The sequence below is a fragment of the Rhipicephalus sanguineus genome, chromosome 2, assembly GCF_013339695.2.
Source record: "Rhipicephalus sanguineus isolate Rsan-2018 chromosome 2, BIME_Rsan_1.4, whole genome shotgun sequence".
Lineage (NCBI taxonomy): Eukaryota > Metazoa > Arthropoda > Arachnida > Ixodida > Ixodidae > Rhipicephalus > Rhipicephalus sanguineus.
The window spans coordinates 50675136-50702409 of record NC_051177.1 but is presented as its reverse complement, the minus strand read 5'-3'; the positions used below and the strand labels follow the sequence as shown (position 1 = coordinate 50702409).

At 47.5% G+C, this 27274-nt stretch overlaps 1 protein-coding gene across 1 annotated transcript in view; it reads right to left on the bottom strand.

The window, feature by feature from the left end:
* The window catches only part of LOC119382926 (sodium-dependent dopamine transporter), a 116028-nt gene extending 93586 nt beyond the window's left edge, over positions 1–22442 (bottom strand). The window contains exon 1 of the mRNA XM_037650844.2: positions 22276–22442. The gene's annotated coding sequence lies outside the window, so the exon portion shown is untranslated. The remainder of the gene's footprint in view (positions 1–22275) is intronic.
* Between the last annotated feature and the right edge of the window lie 4832 nt (positions 22443–27274).

Here is a 27274-nt window from a genome sequence, read left to right as displayed (position 1 = left end):
TTGCCTGTTTAGTTTATCGGAGTAATGGTAAAGAATCACGTTACCCTTGAGCGTTCGAAACCTAACCGGCTGCCTTGACGCGCTATCAATACGCGGCTGTTTATAAGCGACAACGCAGTGGCGTCAATGACCCTGACCCGGTGAAGGTTTCGCCGGCGAACCCGAACAATTCCGTTCCGGCAGCCTCAAGGCAATCAAGCGTGTCTGGTATATTCGCACGTGCACACGACTTATACGGTCGCACAAGAGTAAAGTGATGCGCGTCTCCGCAAAGTTACATACCGTGCCCGTGACACATATGCCAGCGGTACACAATTTCTGGTAGACGTGGCCTCGGCTTGCGTTATACGTATATGCGCATATACATGAAAGATATTGTAACCGGCTGCGTTTCCCAATCCTTGCTAATGCGTTAAAGGCCCTTTCTTCACGCTACTGTCGCAGCTACGTGTTATACAGATACAAGAGGGCACTGTTTGAGAAGCCCTTCACTGTGCCCGATTTTTTTCGACATTAGTGGAGTTTTATATGAAGATGGCATTAACAGTCGACTGCAGTCGCATTACCAGCGCTGTATACAATTCGCTGCAGTTTATACTGATATTTCTGACGATATATTGGACACCGCACTTGCTAAATAAACTCTATAGTTATATGCGCCAGAACCGTGACCCGATTATGAGGCAGGCCATATTGGGGGGACTTGGAATTTTGGTCAGCTGGTGTTTCTTTTTAAAGCGCCCCTTATGCACGGCACATGAGCGTTTTTGTATCATAGGCTATCGGATTTCGGCCGGTATCGAACCCACAACCTCATGTGAGGTCATAGCCGCTGTTTAGTCACACAGGGTGCATTACTATGACTGCTATGGCGGTCAAACTACGCAAGCAGTAAGTTCAATACACACACAGTTAAGTGGCTTATTTTTCCTGCCACTACATACCAGCCAGCTCCCGCCTTTATTTTCTATCGTACTGAATATCATTTGATGGTGAAGACTAAAATGATAGAGAGAGCTGTTTAATAAATACTTCTCGCACAGTAAATGGGTTTTTTTTTTCCAACTTTTGTATTAAAAAGATTGGCTAAATATTAAGGAAAGAGCCATTCCGCAGGGTTATTTCGATATGCATCTCTCCATCCTCAGCCGGGCGGTATTACTCGACAACTCTCTATTTTCTCTCTTCAAGCTCTACACTCCCTTTCTGTACTGCGTATGAAAAAAACAAACAACAAATTGCGCGGGCTCCTACGTATAAGACCACAATATCTAAGCGTCACGTAGCCTTGAAGGTCAGTTCATCGGTGGAACAGTTTATATATTTTGGTTTTCCACGATTCGCTGGTGTCTATGCGTGAACTATTTTTATAAGTGCACTGCGAGAAAGCTTAAAGCTGCGCCATTGCAATGCTCCGCACTGCACGCATAAACCTTCGAGCCGTTAATACTTGTAAAACAGGTTTAGACTGCTGCATAAAGAGTTAACGCGTTAGCGCGGTAAGATATGCGGAGATTTCAGAATGACTCCGTGTATTGCATGGTTAAGGCACACTAAATTGATTTTTTTTCACTTGCTGTTTTTACCTCAGTTGCCAATCTTTTGTTCTACATTTTTTATACATGTACCGACAGCAGGTCCCCCTGACAGTTTTTACTTAGGGACCTCTTTCTATTTTGTATTTTCGTAGTATTTGCATTGATGTACTATTAATAAATTTAAATGAAAGAATAAAAATAAAGCGCATTGCGAAAAAAAAAAATTTTTAATACTTACCACAGTCTCGACATATACTCGCATAAAGTGTGCTAGTGCGGACTAGCGAGCTTTTAAAATAGCATCCCGAAGCATGATTGCGTACCCAAATACACCAAGCTTCGTTGTACATTTTATTGCAATCTTTTGTGTCCATGGCTCATGGTTATCCCAAAAATTAGGACTCCTATTTCGAAAAAGTTCATCGTTCGCATCTTTGAAGAAATTACGCGACGAGTATACAGAAATCACAGTAACGAGAAAAAGAATTTCTGCCTAGATCAGCGAAAGCTTGTGAAACCGAAGCGCTCATAACTTAAGAGTAAGCGGAAACTCACAATGCTAAATAAAAAGTGCAAAAATACATTGCATATGACCATCTCGCTCTGTGTACTGCACGAGTGCACTCGTATTATGGAGCTAATGCACTTTGCTGTCGCTCTGAGCTAACTACAGCCACAAAAAAGTGTTTGCAAAAATATTTGCGAGTTTGCACGACACTCTAAGAAAAAAAAAGAGTGCTTTTACATTATTTCGTGAGTCCTGGCTTGCTACATATATAACTCTCTTTAAAGACACATTTTAAATCTCCCTTGGGGGTCATTAAATTCACTTCGAAAAGTCGTTGGAGGCGTGACTCCTCAAAGAGAGTTAATGCGTATCCTTATAGAGAGTTATATATGCGACAAGTCAGGAATCACCACACACGAACAGGTACTCTTTTTCTTTTATTGTCTCAGAGAGCAGATGACATCAAGGTCCACTTTGAAAAAAAAAAAACAATTATTAGTGAGGGGCTCCATTTATCATGTAATACCTAAAACAAATAAGAATACCACGTAGTGCGAATGTTGTCCGTGACTTCTTCAGTATTACAATACTATAATATAAGATAAACGGGCCTGCATTTACGACTAATCTCGGCTGTAATCAGTAACCATACATCATTGCTCTGATAGTTTGAATGGCACAGCAGGCTACATCATCGCGGTATAGGGTTTCAGCGCAAGATGTAAGCTACGATTCGATTGGCATTCGGCAACGTTCGGTGCAGATGAGAGCTGCAAGCAGCATAGACGCCCAAGAGCGGGGTTATTTGGTCAGGCTGCGCTTGACGTGCCCTGCAATGCGCTGACTCTTGCTTCGGTAAGAGAAAAGCCTCACATAGTAACCGTTCGGTTAATCGCGCGAGCGCTAGCCCCCTGTAATTGCCATCTGCAAGCATTTGCCATCGCTGTAATTAGCCAATTAGCCGTATAGACCAGCCGTGTGCAGGAAGTCCTTTAAAAAAAGAAGTGGGGGACATTTAGACAGTGCTTGGACAGCAAAGCAGCTCGTAAGTGCACCTGTAAAGTGACGCTCAGTCGTTCCATAAAAACAGGTTTGCTTAAGAGTGTACGGTTGCGGATGTCTCCTCGCGAACCCGGCGAAGTGGCGAAACTGCGCGCGCAAATTGGCTTCCTGGAAACGGAAGGCCGCTCCTTACCATCGGAAGAGCTCTCGCAACATTTGGTGCCCACAAGCGCAGCCCACCAACATGTTTGTCTCACTGGACGCCGCGGCAACAAATCTGTGCAGCGAATACCTTAATACAGGCGTGTAGTGCACTTGAAAAAAAAGAATTCAATTCTCTCTATTCGTATTCTTGGATTTGTGGTAGCCCCGGTATACCGGCAGATCGAAGCACACGCGAGGTTTGTGCCGTAGAATGAAACGGTTGGTTGGTTGGTTCATGTCGAAGCGAAGCGCGAGGAAAAAAAAAACAGGACACAGTAAAGAACACACAGGACATGCGCTACTGGGAACTAAAGTTTAATGGCAAGAAATTCCGCATCTTATAGTTGACTTATGGTTGGTTGGTTGGTTGGTTGGTTGGTTGATTGGTTGGTTTACGTGCTTTAACATCCCAAGACGACTCAGTCTATCAGAGACGCCGTAGTGGAGGGCTCAGGACAATGTCCATAACCTGGAGTTCTTTAACGTGCGCAGATATCGCACGGCCGAGGAGGAGGCAGAAAGAAAGTTAGGTGGGCAGATGAAATAAGACGTTTGTGGGGAAGTGCGCTCTAAAGTGGCCGCAACAAGCACAGGAACGGTTTAATTGGGAGAGGCCTTTGCCCCGCACTGGGTGGATCGTCAGGCTGATGATGGCGATAATATCGCCATAAGAGTGAATCAATCATGAGAACGAAGTAATCGAAAACCCAAAGCTCTCAAGGACATTAAATACGGCAAATCGGTTCAGTGGAATTGATTCATCAGCTTAGAAGCTTTCTGATAAATGCACACTGATACCACACATACATAATTAGCAGCTTCATGCTAGAAAAGTGCGGATATAATAATTATTCCCTTTTATAAACCTTCCTCTATCTTGCGAGTTTCCGTAAGACAGATTTAGCTTAATGTATTTTACTTAGTATTATGGTGATTCGTTGTTCAGTAGTCCTCATACAATGCACATTAAACGCCTCGCGCTAGCTGAGTGGTTATGGCGGCGCGCTGACGAGCTAAATGTAGCGGGTTCGATCCATTCCATGTAAGCCTTCTTTCTGTAGGAGGTGGGAGGGGGCGAGATGCAAGGAATGCTCGTGTACCTAGATGGAGGTGCACGTTGAAGAACAGTAGGTGGTAAAAATTAATCCGGGGACCCTCATAACACAACGCGCCTCATAACGGGATCATAATTTTGTCACGTAAGGCGTCATTATTTAATTTAATCTACAAGATATAAGCCAAGCGCTCATCGCAGCGCACCTTTGTCGTTACTTTTCGTTCCCTGTTGCTTCCCGAAAGACTATGCAAAAGAGGCTGAGATCGATTATCGCATGTGCTTTTAAAAATTAGCCACAGCGTAATTCAACGGTTAAAAATTAAAATCTCGCGAGTAATGTGGTTCGTTTCACTTAACGCAGCTACTCACGTTGTGTTATACGTCAACTATTTACCCTACTAATCTGCGTTACACTTACGTAGCTGTGATTACAGGGCTTACAGTACTTTTCTGCGCAAGCTACTTCTCATACACTCAAAGACAAAAAAGGCGTATTTGTGGTGTCTTTCCGCCATGCAACAGTAATCGTCATCTATCTTAGCGGCTTTCCTTGCGTTATCGCCGCGCACCCGGTATTTGCTACAACGAACGGCGTGCGGCTATCAGCGTGAAAAACATTCGTGATGTGAAACTAGCGAGCGCAAACGCGAGCAAGCCAAATGGCGATTCGTGGCATAAGGACGCCCCAATACCCTAGTTAGCCTTATAGTGTAGGAAAAGACAGTTGCTGAGAAGTTCAGCGTACACCACACTTCGATTAGATCGAACCATAATATTAAGCATGTCAAAGTTTCAGAGGAACTACGATGTTACGCTCTCCTGATAAACAAACTAAGTTTACCATTATCATAACCTCAGCTCAGATTCGCGAAAAAAATATAAACGTCATCGGCTTAACCGCATGCCCTTACGTAGCCGTCGTTTCGAATATTTCAAACTTCAATGCCACCGTGTGTAATACTTTTCTTACTACAGTTATCTATGCAAAATTGCACGCACTCGGCCATTTCAATAACAGGTCGCACCGGAGTCATTTCGGGCGGAGAACCGTGCTACGTTCCGCGTCGCATATTGCCACAAACGTTTGGCAGAGGCGATTGCCGGTAACCTATGAGACGACGTGCCATGCAAATTAAACCACACGTGCCTCCCTACAGTTTTATACCTGCACCGCCTGTTGCCGGGTTCGTTCCTCAGATAAGCTCAGCCCGTGCCTCGTGCAAGATATAAGACTTAGCATCCACGAAAAATGCTAATCCTGCTGTGATGCCTCTGAACAGCATACATTGCGGCCTGTACTGCATTCTAGCCTTGAAAGCGCTTTAACAAAACAGTGAGTTTCTCAGAGGCCGAAACAATACTTTGCGAATAGCTTTACTAGTGCTGCACATATCTAGTGAGGGTCTCACTTTGTTTTTCTTCGGGCTGCTGGCGGGGCCGGCGGAGCTGCTGCAGGCGCTGATGGCCGCGGCTTTTAACCGATGACCTTTTGCTCCAGGAAACGACGTTCCAAAGCAGTTGCATCCATGCAGTGAGTGAGCAACGTGCAAGCGCGTGCTGCTATTTCGTGCCGTTTAAAAATGCCGCTCCTGTTGGAGCTTCTATCCGTTTCGTGCAGCGAGAAGTGGCCCAGCCCGCGTGATATGGCTGCAAAGCTGCACAGGTCTGCGTTATACTTCGCGAAGGAAGTGATGGCAAGCCTCTTGGCTCCAAACACTGTAGTCGTCCTCAAGTGTATGCGATTGAGGACGCGGAGGCCTGGAAGCGAGACTTAGAGCCCCGTCTCTCTAAACGTATTTTTCTTGAATAAGTAATGCGAAATCATGAAGCCTGTTTTAGTCTATTCGTTCTAGCTTATAATGACACCGACTATGGAGCAGCAACGTCAGTGCTGCTGAAAGCGTAATCAGGGAAAGAACAAATGTGGATCTGAAATAAAGTGCTTGGACTTAGCTTAGAAACAGCTGTTGTGTAAACTAAATTTGCATAAAGAACGTACACGTACGCAACTATTTGTATCGATGAGCTTCAGTGTAAAGCACTCATTTTTCCGTGATCAAGAATCTCACATCATTTTTTCGGCAGCTTTAATGCTGACCAATTAAGTCGTCATAGCTTTAGTACTTGTCAGGTGAGAAAATAAAACCAATCTGGATAAGAAGTACGCATTCACCGCACTCTCTCTCTCTTTCTCTCTCTCTCTCATGCACACACAGACACAAACACACGCGCGCGCGAGGGCTTGACAAGCTCTCACGAATTCCGCAAAAATTTTCAGTGCCAGCACAGTCTTAATTTGCAGTCATTAAATGGTACAACAGTGTTTTGGTCAAGTTCATTACACGTATATCAGTAGTTGATCGATCCCGGCCGCGGAGGTCGCATATTGATGGAGGTGAAATGCTTGAGGTCCGTGTAGTGTGCGATGTTATTGCACGTTAAAGAGCACGAGGTGGTCGAAATTTCCGGAGCCCTACACTACGGCGTGCCTCATAATCATATCGTGGTTTCGGCATGTAAAAGCCCAGATATTATTAATAATACACAAGAAGGTGAAGTTGCCTATCCACGTTCCTGACATTCGGCCCATGATTTTTTTTTCTGCTACCGGATCCCGGAAATCTACGGTCACCACGTATATACGTATGTATGCTGTAAAATGTTAGTACATATAAATGAGACTGAGAGTATTGTACGTACGACTCGGCGTATTCTCGCGAGCATTGTCGTGCGCGTCTTCTGACCGAAACTCCGCCGCTGTCGAAAATTTCCCTGGACGAACGTAGTACTTTCGCGGCGATGGCTCACAGAGGTAAACACGACAATGGCTTTGCGCGTGGCTGCAGTGGCTCTATTCTGGTGCGTTATCTCTAAGCGCACATTCACAAGCACGTATCGCGATCGGCTCTCTGCACCTGGCATATTAGGTAGATAAAATACGCAGAAACTGACTCAGCACCAGTGGCACTGCGCCTATCTTTCTTATTTTTTGTTTCGTTGGCAAACTGCGGCTGCCGCGACAAGACCATGCGCTTTGCATGGTGGCCCCGTTTGGCAAGTGTAATGGATGCCCTTGTTTATGCCGCCTATTTTTTGCGCAGATGTGAACGTAGCGTCGGTTCTCGGCGTAAAAACAGGGGCTCGTTTTCCGAGTGAAACATTATATCCTATAAAAGGTAGGCCCGCTGAATACGCTACTATGGTTACATATAATTCCTGTAAGCTTGAGTCAAAGTCTTTTACTCTCACGATGCAAGAACGTGTTTCCAAAGCCGTTGGTCGTGCCTCCCGAAAGCTTATCTTTGCACCCTCCAGAATTATCACCCCCTTCCCCCCTTCTGCTTTCTCTTTCGTGGGTGCACTTATCAGTAGCGGTGACAGAGGGGGGATGAGGTGGGGGGGGCAGCCCCCCCCCCCCCCATTTTTCGCCTGTCACGCGCTTTGCTCCCCAAGAGCAAACATTGCCAAAGCTCTACTCATAAGTTCCCCGCCTCCCCGCATCCTCACGGTGCCACCCCTGGCACAGATACCGCTTACCGTTATTCCCTTGCTCGTGAGCCAAAGCGAAAAAAAAAATCACAGTTGCCAATCTTGGCCTTCTGGAGTCTATGATTTCTTTTTATATCAACAAATTGGTGCGCCTTTAGCTCCTTTAGCCAATAGTGGGGCTGCCGTAGTACTTTCACGTCATAGTCTGCACCACGGTGTTAGTCTGCACACCGTGGTCTAACCATATCTGCGGTTAGACCATGGTGTTATTCTAACACCGTGGTCTACACCACAGATATTGAGTATCATAGAATGACTTTCGTGATCATGAAGAGTAGGCGTTATCACAGAATCCTCCAAGACAGAAGGGGTACTTTTAAAAGATGGAGAGGCTAGCCAGCTTATCATTTCGAAAAGCAGCGCTACCGAAAGATATAGACAGAGAAGTTGGGCGCCACAAACACACACAGGCCATTCTGTCAAGGCCAGCCGTGGTAACTCAGCAGACTGAGATGTCGCGCTGCTTCCGATAAGGGCTAAATGCAATAACACCCATGTACTTAAATTTAGGTGCACGCTAAAGTACACTAGGTGCATGGTCAAAAGTAATCCGGAGTTCCGCACTACGGCGTGCTTCATAATCATATCCTGTTTCTTGCAGGTAAAACCACAGCAGAAAATATTATTCCTGTTCTTTCAAGAACTTCGCTTTTACAAACCATGTTACCGTATACTCTCGCACTAGCGTTTAGAGCAATCACATATCATTTGGACTCAAATGATTGCCTGTCGGCGCCACCAGCACAACGCGGATTTCAGCATCAGAATGTATTTATTTTGCAACATGTTAGTTAAGGGGTCCTCCAGGTGAAATTCTGCGACATGCAGTTTGAATGCGCCTGAAGGCCCTCATATGGCAGCAGAGTACTGTCGGAAATACAACCTATAACAACATACAACCGAGCAGCTGGTGGCTAGCGAGCGCTGGCGGCAAGCACGCGATAAGGACAGCGCGAAGGTTATCATGGTCGTCGTTCTCAGTTGACCCGCAGCCACACGTCCAAAGTTAGTCAATTACAGAAGCGATGAAACGTCTTGTCTGTATAAGGTGCTACACGCTTAGTATTCCATAGTATGTACATGTGGGGACTGACGGATGGAAGTACAATGCGATATACAAGTTGCTGAACGGGAAAAAGTGCCTCAGACAGGCTTACTCTCTCCAGTTTTTTCTTTCCATTTGCAGATGACAAGTGCGCCTCATCTGACCCCAAAGCTCTTTCTTCGTCTCAAGTTGTTTTGATTTTGTTTGGGTGTGTGTGTGTGTGGCAGCAATATTGATGTGTCATGCGTCAGCCTTCGCAAAAAACAAACACAAAAAAACCTTGGCCCATCTAAATCTCGAGTTATGAGAAGGGTACTAGCTAGTGCCATACAGGTATAGTATAGGTTATTGGGGCTCGTGCATATGTATATATTGTGATGCGTATACAAAAAACCTTGCGGTGTATCAATAAAACTTCATTGCTAATCACGGCCTTCTTTTTTTTTTTTTGTCCTATGGCCTGCTTTATCTGTGTATCGGCGTTGTTGTTAAAAAGCAGAACGGCTAGAGCTTTCAGACCAAGAAGACCTCACATTCATTATCTTGTTTTTACGTTTTACATGAGCGAAAAGTCTCGGAAACAGAGTTGAATAAGTAGCCGCGTAAGGAGGTGATGGGTGACAGCGCCGCATGTGCATGTCTTGATTTGCAAAGCAAATTCGAACGCGAAAATTCCGTGTCAAGAGGCTGCCTTTCATGCTCGCACTAAGCGGTACCACCCACAAGTCTCCCACGAAGCAGGGGCGAAAAAAATGAAGAGTAAGCGCTCATGCATGGAGGATGTGAATTGCGAATTCGCTTGACATTTTGCAACGTCTGCGCATGTGTGAAAGGCGTGGAAAATATTGTGGCCCATTTCCTTTCGTCAAACGATTGCATTCTAGCGAAGCGAACAACAGCGGCTCTCGTCTTGGGCCGCGCGACAATCTCAGCTAACTATCCGTCTGGCCTCTGCGCTTAATGATTCTTTGTGGAGGGTCCAGATGTGTGAAACTCCTGCACCCACACCGACATTTAACATTTCATCCCTGCTAGCCAGTCGTATGCGAAGCGTGTGTCAACGCGAGATAATGCTCTTTTAATGTCGCGTCTTGAGTCACACTTCATTTGCGGGCTGGCAAGGTGACGTGTATGTCGCGTTCTACAGCGGGACGAAGCAGCACGGTAATGTGTGCTGTGCCGCGTGGTGGCCTGCGAGCCACATGCCGAATTGAAATTTATCGCGTGGGAAACTGTCTGTTTTGTCAAGTCAGCAGAAAGCTTTTGCTGTGCACCACAATAACAATTTCTGGGGTTTTACGTGCCAAACCCACGATACGAGCATGATCCACGCCGTAGCAGGAGAGCCCGGATTAAATCTGACCATTTAGCTTTCTTTAACGCGCACCTAAACCCACGTAATTGTTAGCGCTTGTATCTGCAGATATAGCCGCTGAGCCGCTGACACTAACGAAAAAATAAAGCCCGCAATTAAGAAAACAGAATCATTTCGGGGGAGATAAAATGCTAGAGGCCCGTGTGCTGATATTTAGGTGCACGTTAAAGAACCCCAGGTGGCCAAAATTTCCGGAGCCCTCCACTACGGCGTCTCCCGTAATCATATCATGGTTTTGGGACGTCAAGCCTCAACAAATATTAAGGGAACAGGCTGTAGCAAGACAACGCCTGTTCGCAGTTTTCATAATAAAGTTTGAAGCTCCGCAACAAAATATTTTCAGGGTGCATGTTTACTGGCGTTCATCCAACAGCGCCTTTATCGTTAAAGGCAGCTCGTTGGAGACCGGCTTCCTGGGTGCGTATGTCATCCCAGCAAGTTAACTTACGCCCAGTACCTCCCACGCCCAATCTTTTAGGGGCGAAGCTCCTTAAGGCGGCACCCGTTCGTCCCTCGTAGTCGTCGTCGTCGTAGTAGTAGCAGTAGTAGTAGTCGTAGTCCGTAACAAGTCTTACGCTTTGACCTCCAAGGTGGTGCCGGTGGGAGATTTTCCCTGTGCGTTGTTGAACAATAAAAAAATCGCAGCGTGCGCGTTAACTAAAAGCCGAATTCTTCTGTCTCTCATTCCCCATTAGCAGCCATTGGCATGTTCCAGTAGGAAACGTTAGTAGAAGTGTAAGCGTTAGCTAAAAGCCGACTTCTTCTGTCTCTCATTCCCATTAGCAGCCATTGTTTACCTCCAAGGTAGTGCCTGGTGAGATTTCTCCTGTGCGTGATTAAACAATAAAAATTTTGTTCAAAACGCCGTTGATTGATGAAATAAATCACGCCAGATGTTTTGTAAAAGCAAAACGAAAGAACGCCAGATGTTTCTAAAGCAAAACGAAAAGACGCCAGCTGCTTAACGAAAGACGCCAGATTTTTCTAAAGCAATGGTTTTCTAAACAATGAAAATTCACAGCGTACATGTAAAATTAAAGTGAGCTGCAAGTCGTCATAACTCATCGAACCTTTAGTATAAACGCGCCCGATCTCACGTCGGTTGGGCAGAATTCACGGAAGATACCTCCGCAGCTTCGCCCACTCATCATCATTCACTCTGTGGATATGCTGTGATTTTTTTAAGGCCAGTCCAATTGGTTCACTGACTCTCGACAACCGCGGGCGCGCTTGTGAAATCGCTCACGTAATGCGAGAAAGTAAACGATAACAAACGAGCTGCGTCACACAGATAGACGCACGCATGCCCGAATACAACGAGACGCGCGCCGCTGTTCGCTGGCATCGAATCGGGCCACTCAGATGTTAAACTGCTACGCGACGCCAAGCCAGTCAGTGCTAGCGGTGAAGTTTGCCCGAGGTGCGCGACATTTTACTACCGTAGCCGCGTTCGAATGTCGTCGCGTATCGTCTATTGCACGACGGCTAGCAGGAAGTCCCAGTTCGCGTAGGTGCGGGGCGCGCATCCCGGAAGCGGTCTTCCGCGTCTCGTTATCGCATTTTTCTACGAAGATTCACCTGGTCCAAAAACAGTGGCTACTGAATGTACTACGCCTCAAAGTACGTGAGCGCACGTGCGCAGTGCGGATCTTCAATGGCCAACTAGGTTTTAAAAAAAGATTACAGGAGAAATTGTGTGAATAACCATTGTCACTGAGAATGACATAACTCAGACACGGCACTCCGGCAGCATTGTGTAAACGCGCCAGGCAGCTGAAGGCACTTGCTTGCACGCCGCCCTTTGAGACGCTTTGTACACAATTGTGAACACCACTTGTTCTTGCTACTTGTATCGACTAGTGGCTAAGAGCGAGCAACATACATCGAGGATTGGATGAATCGCACCTCCTGCGTAATAAATGCGTCTTCGTTTAACTTAATTTCGCATCGCACTGTTGCATATGACGAATTTGCTGAAGGCACTATATCAAGTTGGAAGAGTCATTCGACGCTTCCGCTTTCCGCGAGTCACGTCAGAAGTATATTTCTCTGCTCGAAATGAACATAATCGAACACGAATTGGCACTATATTCCTAGCCTGAGATGCGACGTAATAATAATTAGTAGGCGAAGAAATAAGAGTTACACAATTCATGCTAGCCTCATAGAGGTTGTCACTCGTATTGGTTTGCCTTTACTGCGCGTTTGAATGTGCCAGTCGAGGCCACAAAAAGAAGTAAAGTAAGACAGCTGCTTCGGTACTCGAGGCCCACAGTCAAACCCTGTCAGCGGGGGATTTTGAAACTTCTTTAATTCGTTTGTCTGGTGTCGACATGCGTAGCGCTCACGTCATTCGCGCTCGCACGCGTGTCTGACGTCACTCGAGGCAAGCGAAGCCGCGCCGTCAGCTGATCGCAAACGCCGTGCAATCCGGAGGTGGCGGCTGATGTCACGGGCAAGATAATCGGCCCTCCGAAACCAGTCGTGCTATAGCTAAAGAGATGCTATTCGTGTTTACAAAGAAAAAATAGAAGTTACCAAGTTTCATCTTTATAAGACAAACGCGGTCGCTAGCCTTGACTGCCAGGATTTCTGCTGTACACACATGTCTGAAAGCTCAAACCGCCTTACAGAGGTCGCATTCCTAGTATAAATAACGGAACAAACAATGAAGCAGTTCATCATTATGTGCAAGTACCATGCGCATGAATGTATACGGCTTAAAAAGTGTCGCGTTCCTCTGTAGCAAGAAACGAGCTGTAGAGACGTAGAGATTTGTGAGCGTTGTATTAATCTGAAACAGTATTTAGAACATGGCACAAGAGCCTGCTAGCATCCTGCTTAGCTCAAATGGTAGAGTAATAATTGGTGACATTTAACGTCCCAAAACCACGATATGATTATGACAGACGCCGCAGTGGAGGGTTCCGGGAATGTTGACCATTTGGTGTTCTCTAACGTGCACCTAAATCTAAGTGCACGGGCCTCTAGAATTTCTCCTCCATCGAAAATGCGGCCGGGATTCAATCCCGCGACGTTCGGGTCAGCAGTCGAGTACCATAACCGCTAGACCAGCATGACGGGTCAATTGTAGAGCGACAGCCTCGGAAAGGCATTGGTCCCGGGTTCAATCTCTGGACCAGGACAACTTTTTTAACTGTGGAAGCTTTCCTTTCTGAGAAATCCGCACTGATTACCTTTCCTTGTGACTTCGTGCTAAAATTGGGTGGTTGTCAAATACCGCTTTCAGCATTTAGAACAATCTAAAGGACATACTGATGGGCTAGTTGGTAGTACATAATTTAGGCATTCAAAAATCCTTGGAACACAAGTTGTCGCTGGAGCCAAAGTTTCGACAAGGCGGACTTGTGTTCTTGTTGCAGCCTTGGAGAAGACAAGTCCGCTTGTCGACACGTTGGCTCCAGTGACCCCCCCGTGTTCCAAGGATTTTTTTCACCTCTTCAAGATTTCATCTTCCCCTGAACTTCTACCTCAATCATAATTCAGGCAGTAGCGCAAAGGATCACACGGACGGCGAAAGCGCCGTGTCCCGTCTTTCTCTTTCGTCGTCCGTGTGATTCTTTGCGCTGCTACCTGAATAATGAATTTATAACAATGTGGGGCGTTGTAGAGGGCGAGACGGATCTTTGACCTCTGAAAGCTTGGGCTGGTACCAAGTGCGTTACAGATAGCATGTACGTGACTTGATGGACGCAGCTTCCGAACGTACTGGCACTACTCGACGGCGGCTTTGATGACAAACGAGTTGCAGTTAACCTGCTTCATTTCAATGCGATAACGACGTGGCAGGAACGCCTCTGTGCGTGAATATCGAAGGAACCTGCATGTGATAACATTAATGTGACATCGCAAACGTCGCGTCCCCCCCCCCCCCCCATGCTGGTGCTTCAACACGGTGGTTTCAGTGACGTCAATGCAGGCCATCTATAGTGTGCTCCGGAGTAATGATCTCTTCAGCGGCCAGCAGCCGTGCATTCTCACCGCTTCCGGAGGGTGTCTGGAATACCGCAGCCACGGTTACGAAGGCGCTTAAACGCGCGACGCCTAGCTGTCATTCGGTCGGCAGCGATCGGTTGGCGAGAGCAGCTGCAGCCGCACTTCGTTACGCGGAAGGTCAGAGCCTCCGCGACGGCGCCGAGCAATCTCCCACCACCAGTGCACGACGCATGCGTGCCATATGGGAAACTCGAAACCGCGAGGCGCCAGCTCAGTCATCCAGTAAGCGGACGTGACTCCAAGCCGGCGCTGTTGCCGATCCTTCAGACGAGATGCCCCTATACTCACCCCGCCTCCCTCATGCCCCCACTGTCGCATGCAGCATCGAGCTTCCCTCGACTTTATAGAAACGCTCGTGTTATGTGCCGAGCGAACGAAACCCCCATAGGCGTCAGTAAACTGTCCGTCAACGCCCGCTCTCGTTTCATATTTCAGCACGCTGCGTTTAACTGTTTACTGACGTGCGCTTCAGCATGGATGCCTAAACGCAAACAAAGAGTGCACTCCGCGCGTGCGTTGTGATGCACCTCCTCTTTACTATTATAAACGGAAAATAGGTATAGCGCTAAAAGGACAGGGACGAAGTGAAGACGCGAACTGACAAACACGGATGCCATGTCGGTTCGTGTCTTCCAATTCGCCCCCGTCCGCTTAAAAGAGCGATACCCATTTTCCTCAAGTAAAGAACCACCTAGCTCAGCAATCTGCCCTGTTACATAACAAACGCGTTTTGCAACCACATGGAACTCGCACTACAAAGAAATGAGGTATCCCGCATGCGGAGGTCACGTTTTTTCTTGAATATTTGTATTCCAGATATTTCGAAAGTTTCACCTATATAGCAGCCGTAGAAATCGAGACAAAGGGCCGGCAACAGCCTCCGTATAAGGCATGCTTTAGACAGCCGTCAAGCGCTTCGCCCTGTCTGCCGCAAGACTCCGGAGCCCATCATGACACAGCATTTTCTCGCGCCGCTTTCTTTTTCACTAATGGGAAGCCGGCGACGTTAAAAGCATCGGCCAACGCCACCGGCGTCTCTCTTAAGGCTTGGTTCACGAAGCTGTTAAACTATCCGTCACAACGCCGGCGTCCGCCATGACACATCGTCACTCCGGCTGTTTCTTCGCTAAAATGACACGCCACGGTGAGACGTTCACTTGTGCTCTTAACCCCCTCGACGCCTGGGTTAAAAAATAAAAACAATGAGACAAAGCGCTCCGTCATGGTCGGATGGCGGTGTCGGGACGGTAAGTTTGCCGGCTGTGAGAACTAAAGGATCATTCACACCGGCGACTAGCAACGGTGGCGCGGCCGTTTGCGACTGGCGGTCAAATAGCGACTCAAAGCAACCGATGTTCACACCTGCGTGCGACCTATATGCGTCGCCAGATAGAATTCACGTCTGCTCGTATACAGCTTGCATTGCCGTTGCCTCGCAAAATAGGCTGACGTCCTGTTCCTGCGCATCTGATTGGTTCAGAGGTTTGCGAGTGCAGTCGCGCGACTGAAACGTCTAATGCGGCGGGCTGCAAATCGAGAGGTCGCCCGTTCGATTCCGCGCGTCGGAAAGAATTTCTGAATTATTTTTCTTTATGGCTTTTCTATATATATACATACTTATACATATACGGTGAATGACGGCGACAGGGACGGACATTTCCCAGCCGAGACTGTCCATATAATTGCTATCGCAATAAAATCGAGCAGCAAGCGGCTGAGCCAAACCAGTCGCTTTGCGAACAAAACGTCCATTTGCGACCATTTGCGACCAGTCGCTTTGCGACTAACTTAGTCGCGCGACCGTTGTTAGTCGCCGATATGAACGAGCCTTAAGACCAAAGAGGTAAAGCGCCCGTTTGTCTAGAAGTGAAAGGAATATGAAGGTTGCAGAACACAGAACAAGCAGGGAAGGAAGAAAATGGTGATAAGCATACCAAAAGCTCTTGAAAGGCACTGAGCGCTCGACTATCAGTGTACAATAATATGGAGGAAAAAAAGATGCTACACACCGCCAACGATGATCGTCAATTGATGTAAGCTAATATATCCGAGAGCTTCGAGAAACGGGTTTGCTGGTTATTGGATGGGCACGAGTGACAGCATACACTTGTTACATATTTAGGTATGCCGTTAGTTTTCTTCCGTAATTCATAGAGAAATAACGTATCTGTATGTGTTGGTGGACAGCACACTATTAGCGCCCGGCAACGAACGCATCCCGACAATGTGCTTGTACGGGCACCCGATGTGTCGGGGCGTTTGTGTCAGTGCTTAGCGAGAAACCTCATACCACGAAAACAGCTGGATTAACGAAAGAAGGTTACTCGCTTTAAAACAAGGTGATGTACAAAGCTAAACTAAATAAGTTGAGTAAGGCACGAACGACACATGCACGCACCTGACCCACAACCATTTTCTTTTTTCTTCATTTTTTAAAATAGTTTTCTTCAATCATTCCTGCACGGATGATTCACTACGAAAATCTTAGGGACGTTGGACGTAAGAAAATAAAAAAACATCCTGACGACCCTGAGTAACGAAGCAGGGGGAGGTGCGGAAGCTCGCACCTATTGTTTGTATGTATGTATGTATGTATGTATGTATGTATGTATGTATGTATGTATGTATGTATGTATGTATGTATGTATGTATGTATGTATGTATGTATGTATGTATGTATGTATGTATGTATGTATGTATACTACACTCACACATATCCATACACATTCATACACGCAAATCGCGATGAGAAATACCCCCCCCCCCCTTATAGTGTAGCCGCTGTGACTAGTGTGGCAAGAACTCAATGTGTAAGTTAGTGTGTCGGCGGACGACCTGAATTGTAAGGAGTGACGCGATCCATGGTTCCGACGTTGTCCTTTGCCAACTCTGTTACCTTTGGCCAGTCCTTAAATATGACTTCGCGCGGTGTTCATTGCCCATCCTCCATGCGCGGATAGAAGATTGAAGCGTCTTATCATAATTGCGCTGTATACCTACTTGGAGCCGTTGACACTGTTTTATGCGAGCTTGTGAGCAAGGAAGTGCATGCAAACAAGCCGCTATACCTTGAGCAGAACTTCCACGAAAACCTTGTGCAGTACAGTAATGCTTCGCTCTGGTCAACGAAACGCATGTACACATTTTTGTAGACTATCACCGATGTGTAATATATCTCGGACACTGAACAAAAACGCAAAAATAAAGATTTCGTGCTCATTGAAAACACACTGGAACTGAAATTTAGAAGTTTTAATTTCAATAAGCTCCCCGCCGCGTACTATGTTGCCGTTCATATACGATTAAGAAAACACTGCTCTCGAACTGAAATCCGGTTCTCGTTTAACACTTTCTTTCAGTTATGAGCGTCACCGAATATGCTTTCGTTGCGTCAGAGACAATGACTGCACAGGTAAGGGTTAAGGAAATAAGCGTCGGTGACTCGAACGTCAAGTTTTGACTCACGAAGACGATGCCGAGGAGGAGTCAAAGGGACGTCGAACTCCCACGTGTCAAGTGATTCACGGCGATGTCATCGTCGATTTGTATTTAGACAACGTAGGGGAACTAGGCGGCGGGTGAATAGGTCGACTCGAGCTGTGCGCGACAAAATCTTTAGTCCTTGCCGTCCTTACAGAGCCTTCGAGCGATCGAGTCTGCCGTGTGTGGCGAGAAAGGATTGCACAAGCGCGGCCCGCTGCAGTGCGCGGTGTAATCCAATCGCTCGGCGTTTCCTAGCACAGGCGCATTCTTAGCTTCAGGTACGCGTTTCCTCCATTCATCGCGAAACAAAACTATCTGCGCGTTGGCTCTCGCACTTAAATTCCGCACTTCGGTAGTAACATCAGTATTTGCCGGTACTTGAACTGAAGAACAGTGCAAGATTAATTGAGCAAGTATAGCGCAAAAGACAGGGACAAAAGAAGGAACCAGAAGACCGGACGAGCATTCGTCTGGTGTTCCTGTTCCTTCTTGCGTCCTTGTCATTTAAGGCGAAAGCCTTAGATGCCTTATCAAACATGAAAACTGACCATCGGCTTCTCGCGTCGGTGGCGTCAACACCGACTGATGCAACAAATCATCGTCACGCGAAGACGTCGCCATTCGACGTCATCATGATATCACAGATCGCAAAATATTGTGACGTCACATGATGCCACCATGGCATAACATTATCGTTTGGTCATTGGTGGGCCGATCGCAGAGGCAGTGCAAAACCTGGTGAGATGTCGAAAGCTTGCAATGGCTCTGATCCTGGAAGCAGTGCAAAACCTCGTTAGATGCAGACAGCTTTCGGTGGGGGGCCGGGGAGGACCAATACATCGACTGAGAGGAAACAGCAGATGGCTTTCGCTTTCGAGTCGTCTTGGGCTGTGTGTGTGTGTGTGTGTGTGTGTGTGTGTGTGTGTGTGTGTGTGTGTGTGTGTGTGTGTGCGTGCGTGCGTGCGTGCGTGCGTGCGTGTGTGTGTGTGTGTGTGTGTGTGTGTGCGTGCGTGCGTGCGTTTGTGTGTGTGTGCGTGCGCGTGCGCGCGCGTGTGTGTGTGTGTGTGTGTGTGTGTGTGTGTGTGTGTGTGTGCGCGTGCATGCGTGCGTGCGTGCGTGCGTGCGTGCGTGCGTGCGTGCGTGCGTGCGTGCGTGCGTGCGTGCACGCGCGCGCGCGCATAAGGGGGACCCTGTCAGTTTTTCGCTACTTCTTCAATTATTAATTCCTGCAACCTCGCCCTAATTTCAGTACGAGGTTACACAAACACTTGAACTGAAGCACCGGAAGTTCTGGTTAGAAACCTAATACTGATCTGTCGAATCGAAGCATTCGACTCCAGAATTTGGTATTCTGCTTCTTTGAGTAGGTTATTATCATTGGACTACACGAATTATCACGATTATTTTGTTGAAATTGAATAAAAACCTAATACAGCGCACAGCTGGCTGCTATGTTTGTTGATGGATCAGAATAAACTGCAATGAGATTTAACGTTTGAGTCATCTGCAAACTGCTGAGTCGAACGGAGTCTCCCGGATCGCTAGCGTCACTGAAGGATATCAACAACAAATTGTTGATATCCTCCATTGACACTTTTCTTTTTATAAACAGTAAAGTATATTTATCATTAAGTTCTACAGGTAGCTTGGTGGATTCCAAAGCTCCATTATTCTAAAGCCCCAAAAATAAAAGCGTTTGTTTAAGAGAAGCACAGCTAGCCTTGATCTCCGCTGTACATAACTCACGATACTAACACCGCACCCAATAAACATTATCGCAGTGATACAGTCCAGGAAGAACGCGGTATTCGCAAAGCAGAAAGCTGCCTAATAATTACCTCGATTATTTCAATGGTGAATTGGCTCCTTTCGAGCCCGCGTGAACACAAAGTGACACAGGCAGCCCGACATGTTATCTGCTCCACTCATGGAGATTGCAATGCTATCATTATTAAACACTGTCTTCATTTGTATTTTCCTCATTTCTTTGCACATACCGTTCGGAAAACACAAATTCTGCAACATCGGATGGGCTCAGTGCTACAAATGTGGTTGTCTACGCACCTTTTTGAGGTTAATATTCCTATATAAGAGGGGACAGAACGAAGTACTATGCGAGTGCCACACGTCTATTGTATTTAGTAATGCCCTTCGGTGTAAATGTTTCCCGACACCAAACGTACGTTTTAATGAAAGATGCATGTGGACAATACAGAAAGATGAAAAGTTAGGGTCACCTCGTCAGTGTATGTGACAAGTACGTAAATGCACACTATGACACGCTTTATCATAAACACAGAGCTGCATTTCGAGCACTATTGTAAACAAAAGACATCATTCTCTTACAAGACGCCTTTCAACTCGCATTCGCTGCAGTGCAAGGCAACATCTGAGCTCCGAGTGTAAGCGCGCAATTACGAAATAAGCTGTTTGACTCACTCCGCGGAAAGCCGCGCGAGATTTTCTTTGTGCGTCGATCTTATCCCAGATAAGGTGGAAGGAAAAGTCCGCCCTAGCTCGTGCATTATAATTCTTTCCAGGTTCTCGAAATTTTCCTCTCTTGTAGTCTCTTCATTACGTCACTGGAAAACAGCTGACATCCTCACCAACCTCACTTTTTATTTGCATTTCTACATCTCTCCTTCTCTTGCGGCTCGATCCAGTCACATGTTTTACCTTTACGCGGTGGTCAACCGGTCTTGAGGTTAGTATGCCGCTTAGCGAGGTATTAGGTTAAGCGGGGCTTAAAATGCCTTCGGCATCACTGAAGCACCTGAAGGCGAAAAAATATATATATGGTCCAATGTCCCGTTTTAGGTCGGAGCACTGTTCGGGTCCAGATGAGCACGTCGTCAAACCAGTAGTAAAAATTCTGGGAGGTCGGCTTTGGTGCACTATTGCTTGTCGAGTAACAGATCTTTGCCTGTGCCGAACTTCTGTGCAGTGACGATCCGTTTTGCATAGTGAATCTGAACGTGTCAATACAGGAGTACGTGTACAGTGCGGTTCACTGTTGAAAGAAACGCTCCAACGAGCACATTTCATATTGCTGTCCCCCAACTTTCTAGTGCATGCTGAAACATTATTCGTGCACGGCACTACTCTGTCAAAAGGAGTCCTAACTGTCGACCACCTGTAGTCTTATGCAAAGCTTAGCCTCTGGGCTTTTGAAAGTAAGCGAAATCTCGACATGCTCTGCACGCAGCTGTTCCCTTTAACTGTGGACCCGTCTGTACAAGCACTCCTGCACCGTTTTCGAAACTGCGTACTTTTCTTCGGAGCTGTCTATCAGAGTGAAACCACCTCTACCTATGCACGTCACGCAGGATAGTAGTTGCAAGGGAAGTCTGATTTATCTGAAGCGAACCCTTGCTGTCGGTTTTGCCATGACGCAAAACAGATGTGTCGTAAATACTCCACGTGCTTTTGTGACGCAACAGCAACACACCCAACTCAGTTACGTCTGGTTGGCTCTGGTTGGCTCACACCTGACTCAGTTACTGGAGTAACTGGAGTTACCGAGCGGTATTCTAACTCTGAAATTCGAGTCGGCCGTCTGCAAGAATACCGAGACAGGCTGACTGTTCCATGTGCGATGCGATAGCGTCAAGTGTCGGGTGCTACCGCCGCATCGCGTGGGTACGGAGCACATCCGTCGCTGACGACATCAATGCAGGCAACGATTCCACAACGCGGGGAAGCCCGGCAGGTTTCTGACTAATCGTACACATGGCCCACCAGCGTCTATGGAACCGCCGAGACCATATGACAGCCGTTCCTTCTTGACACGGTGTTACTGGCGCATCGTGCAACACCAAAGTTGGAAGTTCACGCGGAGAAAAAAAGGCCACATTCGAAAATCGTGCAACCATACAGTTGCATCCCCGGCCAGTCGACTGCCCGCCGGCAGCGTCCCGTTTCGTCGATACAGCTGTCATAATAATTGGAGTTTTACGTCTCAATAACAACGATATGATTATGAGGAACGCCGTAGTGGAGGGCTCCGGAAATTTCGACCACCTGGGGTTCTCTAACGTGCACCTAAATCTAAGTGCACGGGTCTCAAGAATGTTCGCCTACATCGAAAATGCGGCCGCCGCGGCCGGGATTCGAGCCCTCGACCTTCGGGTCACCGTGAGCACCGTAACCACTAGAACACCGTGGCAGGGTGAAAAACCGAACTCTGATCGATTATGACACGCCTAGAGCAAAGAGGCATCGGAGATACGGAGTGTCGACATCACTCAAGCAGGCTGTAAAACCGAGAACAGCACTTGAGAATGGGCGAGTCGCGAGTATGTGGCTATTCGGCATAGAGTTGCCCCTCGCTTCCATATGCCCACTCTGGAAACTTCTGTCAGACCGAGCAAACTGGCTCCCACAACCGAGACGCCTTAGCATGCGCACTTCGCTGGCATAGATAACGATCAGCACACGCGACGAGCAGTCGCAGAGACAGGCAAAAGCGAGGAAGAGATGTAACTACGTTCTACTCACTCATGTGCAGCAGCAACCGCAGCAACAACCGCCGATGTTACATTTCTCGTGCGTTATCCTTTCGCATCGCAAGTACCGACACTTTCACCAGGGCGGCGCGCGCTCGGCAGCGCGAGCAGCGGCGGCAGAGAGCGATGCGGCACGGTGGCCAGCAGCAGCCGGTTGGGCACGAGGCGCGTTCCGAAGTGGCGGCAACGCGGCGCTCGCCATGTTTGCCCCGTCGAAGGCTCCGCCTCCCCGCAACCCCCTCCGCGGCGGTGTGCGACGCCGAAGGCATCCGGTTGCAGGCACGCTGTCGTCGCTCGTCGAGCCAAGCATGACCGTTCTCACACACGCCCTCGGGGAAGGGTTGCGGTAACAAGACCTGAAGGCAGTACTGTGTGCCTCGTGTTAGACGGCTGCAGGACGGCTGGAGACTAAATTAAGGTTGCGCTGCGCTACACTGAAAATTGATCAGCACGGTAATTGGCTAGGCCGTTTCAGACTACGGTAAAGCAAACGCGTCCAGCTCCTTAGGAAGCAAGTTTCCTAAAATCATCATTTGCCGCCGTGGTGGTATAGACGTTATGGCGCTCGACTGCTGACCCGAAGGTCGCGGGATCGGATCCCGGCCGTGGCGGCCGCATTTCGATGGAGGCAACACGCTAGAGGCCCGTGTACGTTAAAGGTGCACGTTAAGAACACCAGGTGGTCGAAATTTCCGGAGCCCTCCACTACGGCGTCCTTCATAATCATATAGTAGTTTTGGGAAGCAAAACCCCCAACACGTATTATTAAATCATCGTTTATTTTGATTGAGCTGAGATGCCAAGATTGAATTGACCCTTGTTTAGTGTCGGGCACCTCAATGTATCAGACCGCGAAAATATTTGAAGTTGGTGCTAATTTATGTAGAAGCGACGTAGGAACCCTATACTGGATTCTTAATCCGAACACTTGACCCACCCGCAGTTTTGCTCTAGGCTGATATCTGGGCCAGTTTTTGCAGTTCGAGTACAAACTGAAAGTAGCGTGAAACATGTGCACGACTGAGAAGCTAGATGACACGAGCGCATGTGCTATTTATTCTTAGTGCACTGTGCATCTGCATTGACCTCCGAAGCATTTTCTTTTGGATCCGCTACTACCGTACATGTAGCCGAACAAAAAGCTCATCATAAAGGAAGCTTATCGGAAAATCTCTTGTTTCCGCTAGTTTCGGCTAACACACACAGCAGAGCTGCACTAAAAAAAAAAAATAAGACGGACGAAGAAAGGCAAGTACACATAACTGGCCCAAACTTCAACTGTAATTCAGAAAGACAAAGTAGGTCCATATGAATGCACAATCTTGGCACGTGCCTCTGAAAAAAAAAAAAAAACGATACAGTATCAAAATGATTACATGAATTGTCAAAGATACTGCCCTGATAGGAATTATCTTTCTTGCCTACCAGCCTAATGACGGAAAAGGCAGGAATCCAGCTTCTTAACTACTGCGTTCACGGGTGAAGAGCCCCGTAAGAATAAAGGTCATGGACGTCTCCTCACTCTATCTAGAAGGCTTATACAGCGAAAAAATTTTACATCGTACATTCTGCGGTGTACGTTCCATCGTCTATCACAGAGCCTGTTTCAATTTCGACACAAGAAGACATCTGGGGAGGAAAACACGCCCTAAAACTAAGCAGAGCAAATCAATTCTCGCCCCCTAGACTGTGCTACAAACGTGATATATATATATAGCAGCAGGGTTCATAGCCGTCAGGATTAAAGTATATGGGGATCGCCTTGCACACCGCTTGTTTCCTAGAGTATGCCGTTGGAGAAAGTTCTGCGCCAAGGTAAACTTTGGCCGGTTTGAATGAAAGCGGTTGCACGGCCATCGTTGTCAGCGCGTTCATCTACGGTTGGGAGGGCAAGTATCGTTTAATTGGGGCAGGATTGACCGGTTGTCCTAATGCGCCACAGGCTATTAGCTGTTGCGTATAAACCAGTCTTGCAGGCCAAAGAATTCCCTCCTGGTATATAGCTGGGACAGTGAACGTAGAAAATCTTGAACACAAGCAGCAGCACAAGTCTCCAGACCGATCGTTTGTGAACCATCGACCGCCTAAGTGTCGACGGTTCACAAGCAATAAAGTCAGACGGTCCCTTTGCTTTCGCCTTAGACGACTCGAAGACGAATGCTCCTTTCCCGTCTCCGTCGCTCGTATTGCTGCAAGGTCGGCTGTATTGATCCCTCCACCCCCCCCCCCCCCACTACTTCCTCGAAAGCTTTCTGTACCTTACGTGGTTTCGCACTACTTTTGAAATCGCAGGCATTGCAAGCTTTCTGCACCTCACGAGGTTTTGCAGTGGCTCCGGTATCGGCGCACTTTTGATAAACGACGATGTCGAGTGATGACGTCATCGTGTGACATCGTGTTATGTGACATCATGACGTCACACATTTCGGCAATCTGTGACGTCATGACTGTGACGTCATCACATGATTTTTTTTGCGCCGCTTGTGTTGGCGCCGACGGCCAATTTTCACGTTAGATAAGGCATCTAAGGATTTCGCCTTAAAAGCTACGCGAATAGAAAACGCTGTCGCTCAGCCTCAGCAGCCCGTTTCCTCTTTGTGACCCCGCAGCCCCAAGTTTAGAGTCACTGTTAGCCTTTACTGTGGACTAACATGCTGCTTGGTGCCGTCATGTCTAACTGCTTCTGCAGCAAATATTTCTTTGCCCTAACGCCGCTGGAAGTGGTCATCAGCTCCGTTAAGTCCTCTGCTCTTAAACGCTCGTGATCACTTCGGCTCACTGAGCCTGGCTGGCTGCGCACATCGACGGAACTTATTCAGACAGCCTCTGTGACACCGTACCTCGTGCTTACATTAAGAACTTAAGCATAAATGTAGTCAGCTTCGTGTGTACGTACATGCATACTCACACTTTGCGCAAGCCCCCTATTTCAACAGTTGCCGCGCGACGACGTTTCTCGCTGCCTTTATTTGTGCTTTTCCGGCGTGGCTTCTATCTCTTCTTCCCAGGACGCGTGTAGAGACTCGGCTGAACCAGTTCAAGGTTCTTCGCCCTGGCGCTGTACCGAGACAAGCGCCTGCCTCACACACGGCAGCCACCCAGATAAGCTCGCGGATGTGCCGTACTGTGCTCGTGGAGGGGCTTATAAAAGCCTAGTTTATATTTAAGAAAAACTTTTGAAGGTGCATGCTAGCCATGTTGTATACGCGTGCCGCTGACGATATGACCCTATTAGTTGCGTGCATCACTGTCTGCGAAAGTTCGTGCGAAACCCGCCGCGGTGCTGTAGGGGTTATGCTGCTCGACCGCTGACCCGAAGTTCGCAGGATCGAATCCTGGCAGCGGCGGCCGCATTTCCATGGAAGCGAGATGCTAGAGGCCCGTACGTGTGCTTATATTTAGGCGCATGTTAAAGAACTCCAGGTGGCTGAAATTTCCGGAGCGCTCGACTACAGTTTCTCTCATAATCACGTCGCGGTTTTGGGACGTAAATTATTATTATTATTATTATTATTATTATTATTATTAGTAGTAGTAGTAGTAGTAGTAGTAGTAGTAGTAGTAGTAGTAGTAGTAGTAGTAGTAGTAGTAGTAGTAGTAGTAGTAGTAGTAGTAGTAGTACAAAGTTAGTGCGAAATAAAACCTACAGTCATGAAGAGAAAAGAATACGTAGCAATGTATATCCTCTAAGCTACATAGAGGGTATCTGTTAATTTACCAGTAGTTCATCACGAAAAGAACATTAGTGTCTCCTAATATGTAGCCGTTTACGCACATCTTTCTACTCATAGTGTGCAGCTAAAATTCTCCTTGTATGGATATACGCTCGCAACACCGGTACTCACGTTATCAAATGTTTAACCAGGAAGCTGTGTCCTTGCCGGACTTCTATATAGGCGGCACCGAAACATCAGGCGTCCCGCCATGCTCCTCATAAGTTCATTCACGTTTCAACTCTACGCTGCTATGGAAATCTCCTTCACGGCACAAAAGGTACGAGTCAAGGCCATATTCGGGCTATCTGATGCACGCAGCGCACGGCTTTTATTCTTTCGCCTTTAAAGTAACCAACCCTGCTTACACATGTCGACGAGCTAGCGTGAAAATGTGCCCAGGGAGAGGGCTCGCATAAACAGTCGCATACCATCGCGTACAGCTTCAGGAATCCGTGTTCGAAGCAGAGAGATCAGACAAAATAGTTCGGCACGCGCCAAACCAGCGCTCCAGTTATTCGGTTTGTCCCGGGTCCTTCTGGGGCTGATGTTTTATTTCACGGAGCACGGTTGGCGGAGGTTGCAAAGATCTTAACCTTGATGCCGATGGCTCCTCGGCCGCGCTCCGTCGCTTTTATGGAAGAGAGCAAATTTTTATCGTCGACGTACGCGGCGGCGCCAGACAGAAGCCGATGCTCAGTCTATCCTTGCAGCTTCTCGGCTGCAGAGCGCAGCTTAAGCGTTCCCAGCCTAACGGCTGTTGCCTTTGTTCTCTAAACCTTAAGACGAAAGACTTGCCTCATCAAACGCTACAGTGACTGTCGGCGGCGTCGGGGTCAACAAGAGTGATGCAAAAAAATCGTCCCGTGATTACGTCACCCTGTGACGCTATCATGACGCCACAAAATTTCGCTAAATTTTGTGACATCGTCATGACGTCATGTGACGTCACATAACGCGATTGCATTTCATGACGTCGTCACATATGTCATCGTCGCTAGGTCAAAGGTGGGCCGATCCCAGGGGCCATTTCTGTACCTCACCCACGAAAAAGGTGAGGCAGGAAGCTCGCAATGCTTACGATCCTGCTGACTGCGCAGAACCATGTTAGGTGCAGAAAGCTTTCAGAAAGGGGGGGGGGGATTAGTACGTCGAATGTCAAGCAAAATAAGTAGACGGCTTTCGCCTTCTAGTCGCCTTATAGGCGAACGCATAAGGGGACCTGTGGGTTTCGCTCCGGAAATTTTACACTTGTTCGAATCTCGCAGATTTCTAGAC